Source organism: Opisthocomus hoazin, unplaced genomic scaffold (assembly GCF_030867145.1).
Source record: "Opisthocomus hoazin isolate bOpiHoa1 unplaced genomic scaffold, bOpiHoa1.hap1 HAP1_SCAFFOLD_53, whole genome shotgun sequence".
NCBI lineage: Eukaryota > Metazoa > Chordata > Aves > Opisthocomiformes > Opisthocomidae > Opisthocomus > Opisthocomus hoazin.
Window position 1 is genome coordinate 543,176 of NW_027449013.1, and position 17,257 is coordinate 560,432.

Consider the following 17,257-nt stretch of genomic DNA (forward strand, 5'->3'; position numbering starts at 1 on the left):
ATATGTAATATTCGATTGTATAAATTGAAGAGACACGTTGCTGCTCGGCGTGCACGACTTTGGTGGGACTGCCCCCCGTGCTGCCCGGCGCCGAATAAACATCCCTGCTTTGCAGTCTGACAGATTGGGGAGTCTGCTTTCCGCACGTCAACACTCTGCTTTTATCCATAACCCCCTGCAAAGTCTGCAAAGCAGCCACAGGCCGGGTCAGGGCAGAGCAGCCGGGGCCAGGCCGGGCGCCAGGGACGAGCCGGTGCCGCCCTCTGCCGTCACCGCGCCCCCCCGAACGCGCTCTTTTTGCAGCCAGGAGCCTGCTTTGGGCATTTTCCTGCCCTTGTTCGAGGGCTCCCGGCCCTCCCGACGGGCTCTCCGAGCCTCTCCCCGCCATGGCCCCGGCCCCGGCCCGCCCGCTCCCGCAGCGGCCGCATCCTCGCGCCGAGCCCCGCGCGCCCCCGCAGCGCCGTTCGGGTGGGCTCCGCTCCGCTCCCCCTCGCGCCCCGCAGCCGCGCGCTTAACGGACAGCCTCGCGTTCCACCGTGATCCGTTGCAACCGCGGGACGCGGCGGGACTCGAGCTCGGAACGCGGCCGCGGACGGACGGACGCTCGCCGCGCAGCCGCTCCCCACGGCCCGCCGGACCCCTTCGCCCGCCTCCCGCTTCCCCCCGAAGCCGCCGGGACGGCGCCCGCCGCGTCCCCCGCGCCCTCGGCGCCTGCTCCGTCCCGCCCGGCCGCCCTCCGCCGCGGCCGCGCCTCCGCCCGCCGCTCCCCCTGTTGGCTCTGGCGGCGCTGGGCGGGCCGCCGCGGCTGGGCCTGCCATGGCGGCACCGCCTTCCGCCCGCGGGCGGCCCGCCCCCGGGCCCTGCTCCAGCCGGGGCCGGCCGGGCCCCGCCGAGCCCCCCGGGAGCCCGGCACCGCGCCCGGCAGCCGCCCCGCCGCCGCCGCCGCCGCCGCTGCCCCTCCCCGGCGCTGGCCCGCGCCCGCCGGGACCGGGTTACCGGTAGGCGGAGGGGCTCGGCAGAAGCCGGCAGCGGTTGCGAAACCGGGCGAGCGAGTCGGGACGCTGCCGGCGAACACCACCCCGTCGGCTCGTCCGCGTCCCGGGAGCGGCGGGGAGCTCGGCGGCGGGAAGCGGCAGCCCGGTAAGAGAGAAGCGGGCGGGTGCCGCCCTCCGGGGACGGCTGCGGGGCGGTTGGGGCCCCGGCGGAGCGCTGACGGCCGCCTCGCCCGCAGGGCAGGAGAAGGAGCCGCTGGAGCACCTGTACCGGGTGGGCTCGCTGCTGGGCTCCGGCGGCTTCGGCACCGTGTACGCGGCTGTCCGGCTCTCCGACGGCAGCCCGGTAAGTGGCGGGGACGGCGGCGAGGAGGAGGAGGAGGAGGAGGAGGAAGGAGGGGGAGAGGCGGCGGGGCGGGCGGCGTGCTCAGCCCGGCGCTGCCCTTGGCTTGCAGGTGGCCATCAAACACGTGCCCCGGGAGAGCATCGGCCGGTGGGGCGAACTGGTGAGTGGGGGGGGGCAGCGGGGCGGCAGCGGGGGGGATAGGCCGGGGCCCGGGAGGGGGGGAAGCGGGGGACGCGGAGCATCCCCGGGGCAGGGGGATGCCAGGACCGTTGGGGCAGGGGAGGGGGGCACCGGAGCATCCCCGGGGCAGGGGGATGCCAGGACCGTTGGGACAGGGGAGGGGGGCACCACAGCATGCGTGGGGTCGGGAGATGCCAGGACTATTGGGGCCGGGCAGGGGGGAGTCACCGGGACTGAGAGATGCCAGGACCGTGGCGGCTGGTCAGGGGGGCACCGGGGGACGCAGAGCATCCCCGGGGCATGGCGATGCCCAGGACCACTGGGGCAGGGGAGGGGGGCACCGGAGCATCCCCGGGGCAGGGGGGGGCACTGGAGCATGCCTGGGGTAGGGCGATGCCAGGAGCGTTGGGGCCGGGCAGGGGGGGTCACGGGGACCGAGGGATGCCAGGACCGTTGGGGCCAGGCAGGGGGGCACCGGAGCATCCCAGGCAGGGGGTACCGGACCACCGGCGCAGCATCAGCCCCGCTGACAGCGTTGTGGTTCCCCCCGGCAGCCCTGTGGCACCCGTGTGCCGATGGAGATTGTGCTCCTGAAGCAGGTGGGCTCCGGGTTCCGCGGCGTCATCCAGCTCCTCGACTGGTACGAGCTGCCCGACTGCTACGTGCTGGTGCTGGAGCGTCCGGAGCCGTCGCAGGATCTCTTTGACTTCATCACAGAACGAGAGTTCCTGCCCGAGGATCTGGCTCGGGAGCTTTTCCGTCAGGTGCTGGAGGCCGTGCGACACTGCAACAACTGCGGCGTCCTGCACCGCGACATCAAGGACGAGAACATCATCGTCAACCTGGCCACCGGCGAGCTCAAGCTCATCGACTTCGGTTGCGGCACCTTCCTCAAGGACACCGTCTACACCGAATTTGACGGTGAGCCCACAGCCAGGAGGGTGCTGCCGGTACCGGGCACTGCACGGCCCAGCCTGCCCGGGCACCATTTGCTGGGGGGGGGAAGAAGAATTTTTAAACATTCAGCCGGCTGCCGAGCTGCGTTTTGGCCCGGGGTGGATGCTGTGAAACGGGAGCCAGCTCCCAGCGCTGCCAGCAGCCTGGGCCCCCCACCCTGCCCCGCGCTGGGGCGGGGGGAGCCCACCCAGCAGAACAACCGCCCCGGGGGGGGCTGCAAAGCCCCGCTCGCCCTGCAGCCACAGAAGGGACTGGGCTGCTCCGCTCCCTTTGATTGCCTTGGCTTATTTCTCTTTCATTTTTCGGCCAAGGCCAGGGGGGTGGGGAGGGGCAAGGCGTGGTTGTTCCCCACCCGTGGGGTGGTCTGGGGTTTTTTTCCCCCACCCTCGTGAGGGTCCGGCCTTCCCCGGGCGCGCGCTGACCTCTTCCAGCACCGGCGGCTGCTTTTTACAACCCAAAGTTTGTAAACAAGAGCCACGTGGTGACACCGGCTGTGTCCCGTGTCCCCGTCACCCCGCGTCCCCGGGGGTGAGGATGCTCGGGCCGGGAGCCCGCAGCGTCCGCCTGACGAGCTCCGCCTGTATCCCGCAGGAACGCGGGTGTACAGCCCGCCGGAGTGGGTGCGCTACCACCGCTACCACGGGCGCACGGCCACCATCTGGTCCCTGGGCGTGCTGCTCTACGCCATGGTCTGCGGGGACGTCCCCTTCGAGCAGGACGCCGACATCGCCCAGGGGCAGTTCTCCTTCCGGCGGAGGGTTTCTCCAGGTGGGTACCCGGCTCCGCGGCGAGGGGGGGATCGCGGGTTTTGGGAGATGGCACCAGGCACATGAGCCTCCCGCTTTTATGGCTGTGGAGGAGGTTCATCTTCCGTGGCTGGAGGAGATGGCCCAGGAGGAGGTTCATCTCCCACGGTTAGTTGGATGAGGTGGCACATGTCCTCCCATCTTGCTCTCCAAAATGGATAATCACTTGGGAGGCTTGGGTGCAGCTCTGAGCACACTCAGTATGGCCTGGGCAGCGTGGACGGTGGCACAAGGTGGACAAGAGCCTTCTCTGCCTGACCGGTGGTTTCTGGTTTCTCTCCCCAGAGTGCCAGCAGCTCATCAGATGGTGTTTGTCCGTGTGCCCCTCGGACAGGCCAACTCTGGAAGACATCTTCCACCATCCTTGGCTGCAAGGCACTCACCTGCCCTAGGAGTCATCCGAGATCCACCTGCACAGTTGGATCCAGGAGCCTGGCAAGTAACAACCCCACACAGCTCCTGGCCATAAGAAGCAAAGAACACCAGATTTTTCTCCTCGTGAGCGTAGCACTGAGCAGGGATCATCAGATGGAAACGCGCACATCTTGTCCTGGAGCTGGGCTGGAGACCTGGTGGCCACCATCCAACCCAGCTGTCCTGGACTCCATCTGAATGACCCTGTCTCATCTGGTATTTTGCCAGTCAATTTTTTTTTTTTTGAGTTTTGGTTCTGTGTTTGGAGGCTCCCGGGTGTCTTCCTGACCTGCTGAATTTTGGGACCGCGAGAGGATCGGACACCTTATTGCGAGAAAAGCTTCAGTGGGGCCGGGGGGGGGGCACTGGTTGGGGTGGAGAGCAGGAACCGCGGCCGAATGGCTGTCTCTTCTCCGCTGTCACCGTGCTCGAGTGCCTTCAGTTGCGATCTGGGCTGCGCTGGAGGAAATACTTGAATTTTCCTGCACTGCCGCTTTTCCAAGACTCGCCTGGCTATACCGTTCCTTTTCCCTTTTCAAGAAAAAACAGGTCAGAAGATGCTGGGGAGCCAAGCGGGCGATGGCTCGCCTCCTGTGCCTCCATCTCGCGGGGATTTTCTGGGGTTCTTTGCTTCTTTGTGCCCTCACGAATGCACAAACAGTGCAAAGCAGCAGAGCTAGAAACGTGTACAAAGTTATATAGGAGCAAAGTCTGATATCCAGTTGTTAATAGTGATAAGATTTTACATTGTTTCTCTTTTCCACTTTTTGTCGTTTAATTTATTTTCAGGAATTTGTCTTTCTTTTTTTTTTTAACAAAGTTCTAGCCAGGAGGATAACTTATTTATTTATTTATAATTCCGGTGGGTTTCCAACCCACGCCTGGCTGCTACAGCTGCCGATGCCCCGGTTTTCCGTTCGGGTCTCCCCTCCGTGTCTGTCCTGTGTCCAGCCCCGGGCCCGCGGTGTTTCTGGCGGGTGTCTGGCGGAGGTGTGGAGCGCCCGCCTGCTCCCAGCTGTGCTGGGCACTGGGGTTTCCTTGCCACGGGCAGGTCCGTTCGCAGCTGAGTTTTGGTTTTCCTCACAGGTGTCTTGTTCGGGGCTGGAGAGGAGGAGCCGGCCCGGGCTGTCTGCACTGTCGAGTCTTTACGTGTCACCAACTGCGGAGCCGGCGGGGATTTTTTTTTGTTAATAATGTTGTACAGGGGAATTCAGAAGTCTTATTTTTTTATGTGGTTTTAAATAAAAACAAACTACTTGATGTGATGGAGTCATTCTTGGTCAGAATCGAAAGTTGCCAGAGATCCTGGGCTCGCTCTGCAGATCCTGGGCTCGCTGCCACGGTCCTGGGCTCGCTGTGCCCCCCGAAGCACCCCCCTGTCCCTCGGCAGCGGGGGATGCAGAGGGAAGCAGCAGCCACAGGCCGGGTCAGGGCAGAGCAGCCGGGGCCAGGCCGGGCGCCAGGGACGAGCCGGTGCCACCCTCTGCCGTCACCCCGTCCCCCCGAACGCGCTCTTTTTGCAGCCAGGAGCCTGCTTTGGGCATTTTCCTGCCCTTGTTCGAGGGCTCCCGGCCCTCCCGACGGGCTCTCCGAGCCTCTCCCCGACCCCTCAGCGGGAGCCATCCGCCCGCCGAGCCAGGCACCAGCGCTGAGGGGCCGGCCAGAGCCCTGCGTGGCCGGGGCTGAGCTGGGGGGTGACAGCTGTCCCTTTCCCCATGTCCCCAGTGCCCGAGACGCCCCGAGGGACGCCCAGCTCCCCTCCTGCCATTGCCCGGCCCTTTGCAAATGGGGAAACTGAGGCGCCGCGTGAGGCACGGGCTCACGGGCCATGGCCACACCGGCCACCCGACTGTGACAGAGGCGGCTGCGAAGTCACCGGGGGCCATCGCACGCTTCCCCCGGGAGCAGCAGGTCCCCATGTCCCCACGACGCCGGTGACAGCGGGGCCTGTCCCGCTCGGCCAGCCCGGCGCCATCGAGGCCCGGCGGCTGCCGGCCACCCCCGCCGCGGGGCTTCTCCTCAGGGCGTGCGAGGGACGGCAGCGCCCGCGGCGTTCCCGCCTCACCCGCGAGGTTCGGGGGCAGGGGGGGTGACATCTGTGGTTTGGGTTTTTTTTTCCCCAGTTTAGTCAGGGGCTAACGGGGTCCAGACACCGGTTTGCCCGCGATGAAGTAGCGGCAGCGCGGGATGAGGCGGCGGTGAAGGAAGGGGTTAAAGGGATTTTAACAGAAGTGGCATTACCTAATAGTTGCAGTCCATTTAAAGAGAGTTGATAGTGCCTATCTATTGTCTAAATTAACTGAAGCAGAGACTCCACAGCCTCCCTGGGCAGCCTGGGCCAGGGCTCTGTCACCCTCAGAGGGAAGAAGTTCTTCCTCATGTTCAGACGGAGCTTCCTGTGCCTCACTTTGTGCCCATTGCCCCTTGTCCTGTCGCTGGGCACCACTGAAAAGAGCTTGGCCCCATCCTCCTGACACCCACCCTGCAGATATTTCTAAGCATTTATTAGGTCCCCTCGCAGCCTTCTCCAGGCTGAACAAGCCCAGCTCCCTCAGCCTCTCCTTGTAGGAGAGATGTTCCAGTCCCCTCATCATCCTCGTAGCCCTCCTCTGGACTCTCTCCAGGAGCTCCTCATCTTTCTTGAACTGGGGAGCCCAGAACTGGACACAGTACTCCAGATGGGGCCTCACTAGGGCAGTGTAGAGGGGAAGGAGAACCTCCCTCGACCTGCTGGCCCACACTCTTCTTGATGCACCCCAGGATGCCATTGGCCTTCTTGGCAGCCAGGGCACGCTGCTGGCTCATGGTCAGCCTGTCGTCCACCAGGACACCCAGGTCCCTCTCCGCAGAGCTGCTCTCCAGCAGGGCCGCCCCAGCCTGTACTGGTGCCTGGGGTTGTTCCTCCCCAGGGGCAGGACCCTGCATTTGCCTTTGTTGAACCTCATCAGGTTCCTCTCTGCCCACCTCTCCAGCCTGTCCAGGTCTCGCTGAATGGCAGCACAGCCTGCTGGTGTACCCACCACTCCTCCCAGTTTGGTGTCATCAGCAAACTTGCTGAGGGTACACTCTAACTCTTCATCCAGGTCACTGATGAAGAAGTTGAACAAGGCTGGGCCCAGTACTGACCCCTGGGGCACACCGCTAGTTACCGGCCTCCAACCAGACTCAGCGCCGCTGATGACAACCCCCTGAACTCTGCCATTCAGCCAGTTCTCAATCCACCTCACCGACCACTCGTCCAGCCCACACTGCCTGAGCTTCCCTAGGAGGATGTGATGGGAGACCGTGTCAAAAGCCTTGCTGAAGTCGAGGCAGACATCACCCACGGCTCTCCCCTCCTCTACCCAACCAGTCGTGCCATCGTAGAAAGCTCCCTGCACGCTCCTGGCCTGTCTGCACACTCACTGCACGCTTAATGCACACTTACCGCATGCTCCTTGCATGGTCACTGCTCACGCTCCACGCTCACGACTTGCTCCCTGTGCACGCCTGGCCTCTCTGCACACTCCCTGCACGCTCCCTGCACACTCAACTGAACCACGGAACCACGGAATGTTTGGGGGTTGCCACGGCGCTCTGTGAGTCACGGAATCACGGAATGTTCGGGGTTGGAAGGGACTTCTGTGGGTCACGGAATCACGGAATGTTCGGGGTTGGAAGGGACCTCTGTGGGTCACGGAATCACGGAATGTTCGGGGTTGGAAGGGACCTCTGTGGGTCACAGAATCACGGAATGTTCGGGGTTGGAAGGGACCTCTGTGGGTCACGGAATCACGGAATGTTCGGGGTTGGAAGGGACCTCTGTGGGTCACGGAATCACGGAATGTTCGGGGTTGGAAGGGACCTCTGTGGGTCACCCAGTCCAACCCCCTGCCCAAGCAGGGTCACCCAGAGCAGGCTGCTCAGCATCACGTCCAGGCGGGTCTGGAATATCTCCAGAGAAGGAGACTCCACAACCTCCCTGGGCAGCCTGGGCCAGGGCTCTGTCACCCTCAGAGGCAAGAAGTTCTTCCTCGTGTTCAGCTGGAGCTTCCTCTGCTCCAGTTTGTGCCCGTTGCCCCTTGTCCTATCGCTGGGCACCACTGAACGGAGTTGGGCCCTGTCCTCCTGACCCCCACCCTGCAGATATTTAGAGGCATTTCTAAGGTCCCCTCTCAGCCTTCTCTTCTCCAGGCTGAACAAGCCCAGCTCCCTCAGCCTTTCCTCGTAGGAGAGATGCTGCAGTCCCCTCATCATCCTCCTAACCCTCCTCTGGACTCTCTCCAGTAGCTCCTCATCTTTCTTGAACTGGGGAGCCCAGAACTGAACAGAGCACTCCAGATGAGGCCTAACTAGGGTGTAGAGGGGAAGGAGAACCTCCCTCGTCCTGCTGGCCACACTCCTGCTAATGCACCCCAGGATGCCATTGGCCTTCTTGGCAGCCAGGGCACGCTGCTGGCTCATGGTCAGCCTGTCGTCCACCAAGACACCCAGGTCCCTCTCCGCAGAGCTGCTCTACAGCAGGGCCGCCCCAGCCTGTACTGGTGCCTGGGGGAGTTTCACAAACCAAGACAGAATGTCTACAACAGAAAGGAAGACCAAAAAGTGAATGTCAAAAAGTGAAAAACCGACAGAGATTAAAGAAACAAAGGAAAAATATAGAACAATACAAGTAAGTACTAAGGAATGACACAAAACTCTTGAAGAAAACCAGATTTGAAATCCTCACACTTCACACAAACATTAAAATAAGGAAGGAGATTAAGGAAGTAAAGGGCAAAACTTATAACCCATGGCAGCAAAGTAAATCCGCTGCAGAAACGCAATGTAGAAAGCAAGGGCACTCTGGAAACCCTTCGACTTAGAAAGAAACTTAACTAGGGAGGAAGATTAAGGAAGTCAAGGCAAAACCTAAAAACCTGAGGGCAGCACACTAAAACAGACATAGAAAGACAATGCAAAAATCTAGAGACCTAAAGCAAAACAAGCAATACCTACAAATATAGGCAATGATTTCAAAAACTTAGCCTTCAATAAGATCTCAGTAGGGAGGAGGATGAAGGAAGTGAAGGGACAAACGAAACAAAAGAGTGGCAGCAAACTAAAATGAGATGTAGAAAGACAATGTACAAAGCCAAGGTGTTCTGGAAAAACAACAAAAAGGTGACTAGAACAGAATGGAAGACGAAGACATGAATGTCAACAAGTGAAATACCAACAGAGACTAGGGAACAAAAGAAAAACTATAGGGAAATACAAGGACCACAAACTAAAAGAGAGATTTCGAAAGAAAATCTGTAATACTAACGACCTAAGGAATGACACAAAACTCTTGAAGACAGCGATTTCAAAACGTTACACTTCAAATGAACCGTGAAATAGGGAGGAAGATTCAGGAAACCAAGGCAAAAACTAAAAACCGAGGGCAGCACACTAAGGCACACATGGCAAGGCTATGCAAAAAGCTAGAGATATACAGCAAAACAAGCAATACCTACAAATACAGGCAATGATTTCAAAAACTTAGCCTTCAATAAGATCTCAATAGGGACGAGGTTGAAGGAAGTCAAGGGAAATACTAAACAAAAGAGTGGCAGCAGACTGAAACAGCTGTGGAAAGGCAATGTAAAAAGCCAGCATAAAGACACAAACAAAGACAGAATGACTACAGCAGAAAGGAAGACCAAGAAAAGAATGTCAAAAAGTGAAAAACCCACAGAGATTAAAGAAACAAAGGAAAAAAAAATAGAACAATACAAGTAAGTACTAAGGAATGACACCAGACTCTTGAAGAAAACCAGATTTGAAATCCTCAGACTTCACACAAACATTAAAATAAGGAAGGAGATTAAGGAAGTAAAGGGCAAAACTTATAACCCATGGCAGCAAAGTAAATCCGCTGCAGAAACGCAATGTAGAAAGCAAGGGCACTCTGGAAACCCTTCGACTTTGAAAGAAACTTAACTAGGGAGGAAGATTAAGGAAGTCAAGGCAAAAACTAAAAACCGAGGGCAGCACACTAAGGCACACATGGCAAGGCTATATGCAAAAAGATAAAGATCTACACCAAAACTAGCAATACCTACAAATACACACAATGATTTCAAAAACTTAGCCTTCAATAAGATCTCAATAGGGAGGAGGATGAAGGAAGTCAAGGGACAAACGAAACAAAAGAGTGGCAGCAGACTGAAACAGCTGTGGAAAGACAATGCAAAAAGCCAGGATAAAGACACAAACCAAGACAGAATGACTACAGCAGAAAGGAAGACCAAGAAATGAATGTCAAAAAGTGAAAAACCGACAGAGATTAAAAGAAAAACGAAAAAAATAATAGAACAATAAAGGTAAGCACTAAGGAATGACACAAAACTCTTGAAGACAACAACATGTGAAATCCTCAGAGTTCATATGAACACTGAAATTGGGAGGAAGATTAAGGAAGGGCAAATCTAATAACCCATGGCAGCAAACTAAATCCACTGCAGTAACACAATGTAGAAAGCAAGGGCACTCTGGAAACCCTTCGACTTAGAAAGAAAACTTAATTAGGGAGGAAGATTAAGGAAGTCAAGGCAAAACCTAAAAACCTGAGGGCAGCACACGAACACAGACATAGCAAGGCTATGCAAAAAGCTAGAGATCTACAGCAAAACAAGCAATACCCACAAATACAGGAAATGATTTCAAAAACTTAGCCTTCTACAAGATCTAAGTAGGGAGGAGGATGAAGGAAGTCAAGGGACAAACGAAACAAAAGAGTGGCAGCAAACTAAAATGAGATATAGAAAGACAATGTAAAAGCCAAGGTTCTTAAGGTGCCAGTATTTAATGTCAATGTCTCTGTATTTCAAGGTCAGGACTGCAACAGTTCTGCTGTCTGTGGACACCAGTGAGAGATGACCTGCTTTTCATTCGTTCAGGCACTGCACCTACACTTAGTCACAGATCTGATTTTTTTTTATGTTTTCCTCTCCAAGATGTAATAGACAACAGGGCACTCTTTAAGTGAAGTTAAATAGCAGTTCTACTGATTTAAATACAAAAAGTTTTCGCCTGTGGTACATTCATCCAGAAGAACTTTAACACCTCTTGATAGAAGGAATAATAAGAAACATGACACTTTACCAAAGTAGCTGCAGTGGTATTTTCTAGTTTTAGTTTTAACAAAGCACCTGTGTGGAAGTTGCAAGCTCTCCTTATAGATTAGCAAACTTAGCAAGGACAAGACTGTGACAAGAGCAGGAGCTGCGACCAAGAACCAGCGAAAAGCAGCTTTGCAGTTTTGCAACGAGATAGAACGAACCGAGCATGCGCAGCGCCCCGGATGTAACTCACGGGCAAGTGAGGAAGACTACCGAAAGAGATGAAGTAACGACCTAAGACCACCAGAGACCACCCAGGAGCTCTAATACACCTGCTAAAGGAGAACTGGAATAGATTCATACGCTCTCGGAAATATAACGATTAATATGCATATTGTAGTTCTATTTAACCTGAAATTAAAGGGTGTTTGGCGCACACATTTGGAGGAGAGATCCCCCGTGTGCCCGGCGCCGTAATAAAGGACACCTGGTTAACAGCATACATTGTGCTGTTAGGTTATTACCGGATCTGTGAATCACTCTAACCAGCGTTTTCCCTTTTGACTAGAAAATGAAAATCCTCAACAGCAGATAGCCCTGAAATAAGCTTCAGTCAAATCTGGACCCAATACAGGGTGTGCGTTATGATATGCCACAGATCGGGACTTGACTCTTCAAAACAATCATGCACTAAGGAAAATTTTAGGTTGTTATGCAGAGTTTTAACTCGAGTCTTGGCAACCGCATTTGGGACATGAAAGGTATCAGCACTACAGTACTACGTGCAGTAGAGAAAACTGCTCTTGCAGTTCAATTCCAACGCCGCATCCTCAAACAAACTGAAGCTGCTGTGTTTGAGCAACATGGGTGGAAATCTCACCTGCCACGCTGAAGTGACACTGGGGCACTTCTTCACCTTGTAGTCTCTTTCCTCAGGCTTAGTGAATCTCTCCCAGAGTCTGAGGCAAAGCCCATGGATTTCTCCTGTTTGCAACAGGGGATGTCTGAGCCGTCACATGGTGGTTTGTTGTGGGGTACCACTTGTACCCTGGATTTGCCTTCATAAATGCATCCCTGTACTAGAAAGAAAAGGAAAACTTCCAGTCAGGTCACTCATGAGAATGCAGTATCCACAGGGCAACACAGTGCACTGCTTGTAATGAGATTTAAGACAGTAAAGAATCCTTAAATAGCTTGATTTTTAACAGTTTAATCACATGTTTAGAGTCTGACTGCCAACACAACCGAACAAAAGAAATACCATGATAGGAAGAGTTGTATTTCAAAAAGCGAGGTTTCTCTTTACCCACCTGAGGGTCTATCACCCAGAGCAGGCTGAAGTTCTGATCCTGCAAACTGCTCCCCACTGCTTCTCTGCTCACCTTGGCGAACAAGGACAGCTGTTCCCATTCTTTTGCAGGTACAATATTTCCAGTTTTACACTGCAGTTTCAATGAAATGAAGACATACATTTAGCAATACATGCAGAATGATGCTCCCAGAACAGGCAAAGAAATAATACCTATGACCAGGATCACCTCATTTTCAGCAACTTCGGATACATCATCCCCGTGTTCCCACCAAAATGTACCACGCTGCATCAAATCAACCAGGAAAAAAACTCTTCAGGAACGCTGACCCACACACACGCTGTATCTTCAGAACCGGGCGTCTGTATGAAACTTGCACACTCAGGGCTGCGACCCCTCCCCCCTCACCCCTTTTCTCTCTCCCTCAGCCCGGGCTGGGAGCTCACCTCACCAGGGAAGGACACCAGGGAAGGACACCAGCCTCACCGAGGGACAGGGAGGGGAGAGGGAGCAGAGAGAAAGGCAACACACAGGGAGGGGAGAAGGGAGCAGAGGGAAAGGCAACACACAGAGAAGCAGCTCTGCCTTCCCTTGCTCAGCCCACAAGCCCGCTGGTGCCTGTGCCCGGGGGCTCCGTCTCCGTCCCCTGCCCCTCCCCAGCTCTGGGCTCCCCCCCGGGGCTGCCCCGGCCGGGCCCGGCTCCAGCGGGGAGCTCCCCCCCGCCCCCCTCGCGTGGCCAGCAGGCAGCACAGCCCCCAGTGCCCGCCCCACGGCCCCGCTCCCCTCACGGGCAGCCCCAGCCCTCACCTCAGCCGGGGCCTGGAGTGGATCCTGTCCCTGCCACACCAACATGGCCACCCAGCAGCCCCTGCCCCGGGCCTGCAGCTCCCAGCATGCCCCGGGAACCAACATGGCCACCCAGCAGCCCCTGCCCCGGGCCTGCAGCTCCCAGCATGCCCCGGGAACCAACATGGCCACCCAGCAGCCCCTGCCCCGGGCCTGCAGCTCCCAGCATGCCCCGCGAACCAACATGGCCACCCAGCAGCCCCTGCCCCAGGGCAGGCCCCAGGACTACAGCTCCCAGCATGCCCCGGGGCGCCCCCCCACACCCTGCCTTCCACCCTCTGGAAGCCTTTTCTTTCTTTCCTAACAGCTGAGCATTTAACTGACTAAATCTCAGAGGTACTCTTGTTTCTTCTCAACAAAGCAGCCATCTCCATCTGCTCACATCTGCCAAGCACACATCCAGGCAGGCCAGGAGAGCACGGGGTCCCATCTGCTCCCTGTCCCTCACACAGCAAGGAGGGTGACAGCCACCAGCCCCTGTGAGCTGGCAGCTCGCCAACAGCCACCGCGCGAAGGGACACAGCCCCTGCTCAGACACCACGGGCCTCTGGAATGGCTTTCCAGAAAGGTACCCAGGAGAGGGACAAAGAAGGACCGAGCTTCTGCAAGATCAGAGCAGAATGAGAAAGCCCAGAGTGTAACTTGGCAACACTCCAAAAGTGAGAAAAGACACCAAACTCTTCTGAGGATGTCACATCATCTTGGCAGACCAGTGCCCTTTCCCGCGTGCCGACAGGACCCACCAAAGTCGTACTCCTGAGATTTTCACCATCTGTGGTGGAAAGCCACTGGGTTTAACTGACGCCTCCAGCCCTTGGGACAGACAGACAGACAGATGAGAGGCTGTAAGGAAGAAAGAACCCCATGCTACGTGTACATCACCAAACGTCTCCAGGCACGTCAGACCTCAGCACGCTTCCCAGTTCCTCACAGCTCTACTTGGCTACTGCAGAAATAACTACTCCATAGCACTGCCCATGGCCGACAGCAGCCTGCTGCAAACTCCTTCCCGTAATTCCGCCCACTGAATGCAGCCGTGTGTGCACACAGACAGGACCCAGGAAGGAGTGGCACAGCCAGGAACGGGATTTTTGCCAAACTTGACAAAGACACCCTGTGAAAATGACAGCCCTTCTGTCTGAAAGAGCAACAGCAGCTTTAGTAGCAGGGTGGGGAGGAGGGGAAGCTGAAAGAGGTTCTGTAGCATTTTTCAGTACTTTCCCTTGGAACAGCTTGAATGAAATCAAGGTGCAATCATGCCTTGTGACTTTGGCCAATGAAATCCACTAAAACTTTGAGGAAATAGTTTATACTTTAAAAAAAAAGCAACAACCAAACCAAACACCACAGTTGCATTTCTAGCAATTACTGGAACTCTGCTGACATAAATGTTGCACATTGCAAAGCTAAAGCACAGCCACACAGAGCTGTTTGGTGGTTGGAATAACCACCAAATAACACAAGAAGAGGAGAACATTTTGCAGCTTCCAGCACTACAGCTGATTTTGATGGAGTCAAGAACTAAAGCAGCCACAACAGATGAAGGACATCATGTAACATCCATCATGTAACACATGCAAAAACTTTAGTTACTGCGACGCTGGTTCAAAACTGGGTGCAGGCATGACACATCCCTCCATTGCTGCTGAAACCAGAGCTCCATCACTGCTCCAGGGTTTCCACCGTGTTCCTACACACGCGCTCCTGCACCTACCCAGCTGATAAACAATCCAGGACCATAAACCCAAACAGAACGAACAAAGAAAAGCGTGAATTTTAGTGGAAGATTTCTGATTTCTCTTTCAGCTGAACATCAGATGCTTCCGAAAAGGAAACGCTGGGGCAGACAGCCCTGTCACAAGAAACTCACCTCCACAAGCAGGAACAGTGACGGCTGCTGGCAAGCTTCCGTCGGATGAGTCGCATCAGACTGGCGATTACTGGAGGAAACCTGGAACAGGGAGAGGGGAGAAAAACACCTCTGGGTTACTCTGACATCATCCTCTGAAGGAATTGTGTCACACGGGACGCACTCGTTAACTGTCACAGCACATGTCACTAGCAGTCACATGTCAGCTCCTCGTTTTATTTCATGTTCCTGATTTCTGCACTGTGTTCCTGTGCACTGCGTGGTGAGGAAGAACTTCTTCCCTCTGAGGGTGACGGAGCCCTGGCCCAGGCTGCCCAGGGAGGTTGTGGAGTCTCCTTCTCTGGAGATATTCCAGCCCCGCCTGGACGCGGTGCTGTGCAGCCTGCTCTGGGTGACCCTGCTTGGGCAGGGGGTTGAGCTGGGTGACCCACAGAGGTCCCTTCCAACCCCTACCATTCTGTGATTCTGTGATTTTGTGAGAGCCCCTGGAGAGCTGCGCAACACAGCCACTGGCTCCCAGCTGCCTCTGGCAAGCTTGGAGGAGGGCTGGGGCAACAGCTGCTTTGTCATCGTGGTGTTCCTGTTCCCTCAGGGTGGCCGGCAGATTGCCTGCAGCAAATCTTGTCCTCCTGAAGCGGCTGCTGTCCCTCCTCCAGCACATCGGCCAGCACGCAGCCAGCAGCAGGATGAGCGTCATCAGCCTGGCCATCCGCGTTGGGCCAAACCTGCTGAGCCCACCCAACGAGGAGCTGCTGCCGCTGGAGGCCATGCTGGAGGTGACGGAGAAGGTACGCTTTCTTGAAGCGGGATGGCTGCAGCCGGATGGTGATCAGAGCTGGGCTGTGGAGAGGTCCCTGGCTGCCCCCTCTCTCCAGCAGACGCTGGTGGGGTGGCTGCCTGGAAGAGCAGCCCCACAGCAACAGCCTGCTGCGTCGAAGCAAGGGTCAGGAGTGGGAGAGGCTGCCTGCCTGCCCCTGCGCTGAGAGCAAGGCTTTGCTGTGTGCAGGTGAAGACACTGGTGGAGTTTATGACCGAGAACTGCGGAGAAATCTTTGGGGAGGAGGTGGCTGACCTGTCTGGTCCCCCAGCTGAGCAGTCGCCCGCGCCCATGGGCACATCCACAGCGGTGGTGGGATCGGAAACGGCAGAGGTACGGCAGCTCCACCACCACTGGGACAATGTGTCTGGTGTGGGAGGGCGGTTCCTGATGAGTCCAAGTGGCTGCTGGGCCTCTTCCTGGCGTTCCATCCCTGCTGGGTTTCTGTGGGTTTGGTGTTTTTTTTTCTTTGGGGTGATACATTGTAGGTGAAACTGGAAAGGTTGTTCCTCAAATGTGTTAGGCGTGTGCTTAATCAAAGGAAATACCTCCAAATTTTCTACAGCAAGACCTATTTCCCAAGCAAAGCCTGTTTGCCAAACGGTCACTGACGACTCCTGGGCGCCCCTTGCCACCTGCTGACGCCGCCATTTCTGGTGTAGGCACCTGTCACTTCGCCTCCTGCCAGCCCAGGGACACCGCTCGACTCCCCGGTATGTGCGGAAGGACCAAAGAGCCTTTGGACGAAAGCAGGTAAAAGGAGTCAGCTCTGGTGAAATGCAGAACTGATTCCAGTGGGTCCTGGTTTCCCCTATCTAATCCCACTGTGGGATGGAAAGGTTTGCAGGCTCCCCCCAGGAACATGAACACTGAAGAAAAAGAAAGAGAAAAGAGGTGTGGGCAGAGGAGAGGGAATGCCAGCAAGAGAAGAAAATAAGCAAGAGAGAAAAAGACGGGGAGTGGAAAAAAGCAGGAGGGTCCAGCGAGTGCAGAAGCCCAGGTGTGTGCCGCGCTCATTTGCCCGTCTTTCCCAGCTCTGAGCGCTGCTCTGAGGCAGTGCAGCTCGGGCTGGTGCTGCGCAGGGTTTGGGAAGGACCCCACGGCAGCTCCCGGGGGCTCCCGACGGAGCCCCGCTGCATGGCACAGGGGCACGGGGCCTCTCTGCGCACGCACAGCTCTGCGAGGGCATCGCCCGTGGGGACAAGGCGCCAGAGCCACCGCGCAGCCACTGCCGGCAGCAGCTCTGTCTGCTGGGCTGTCGACAGCTCCCTGTGCGCTGTGTTCCCAGAGACAGGGGAACCGAGCCGCGGCTGCTGCTGCCTCTGCGCGTTGATCCGTGCTCTCTGACCGTGTCGCTGCAGGTGCTGATTTCCTGCTCCTGGAGGAGCCCCTGTGACTGCCAGGCTCCCGCACTCGGTGTCCACAGTAAAAGGACGTTTTCTCTCTCCTGACTCTGCCTGCGGTGTGATGTTCTGGACGAGCTGGGGGTGTGCATATGCAATACAAATGTCACCAAAGGGCTGAAAAATACAGCTGTACTGAATCTGTGCAGATGGCCTGCTCCGGTATCTGTTGGAGCTGTGAATGACTCTTTGCTATTTTTTTTCCCAGGGACTTTTATTATTTTAATTAATGATTTCAGGGAACTGATCAAG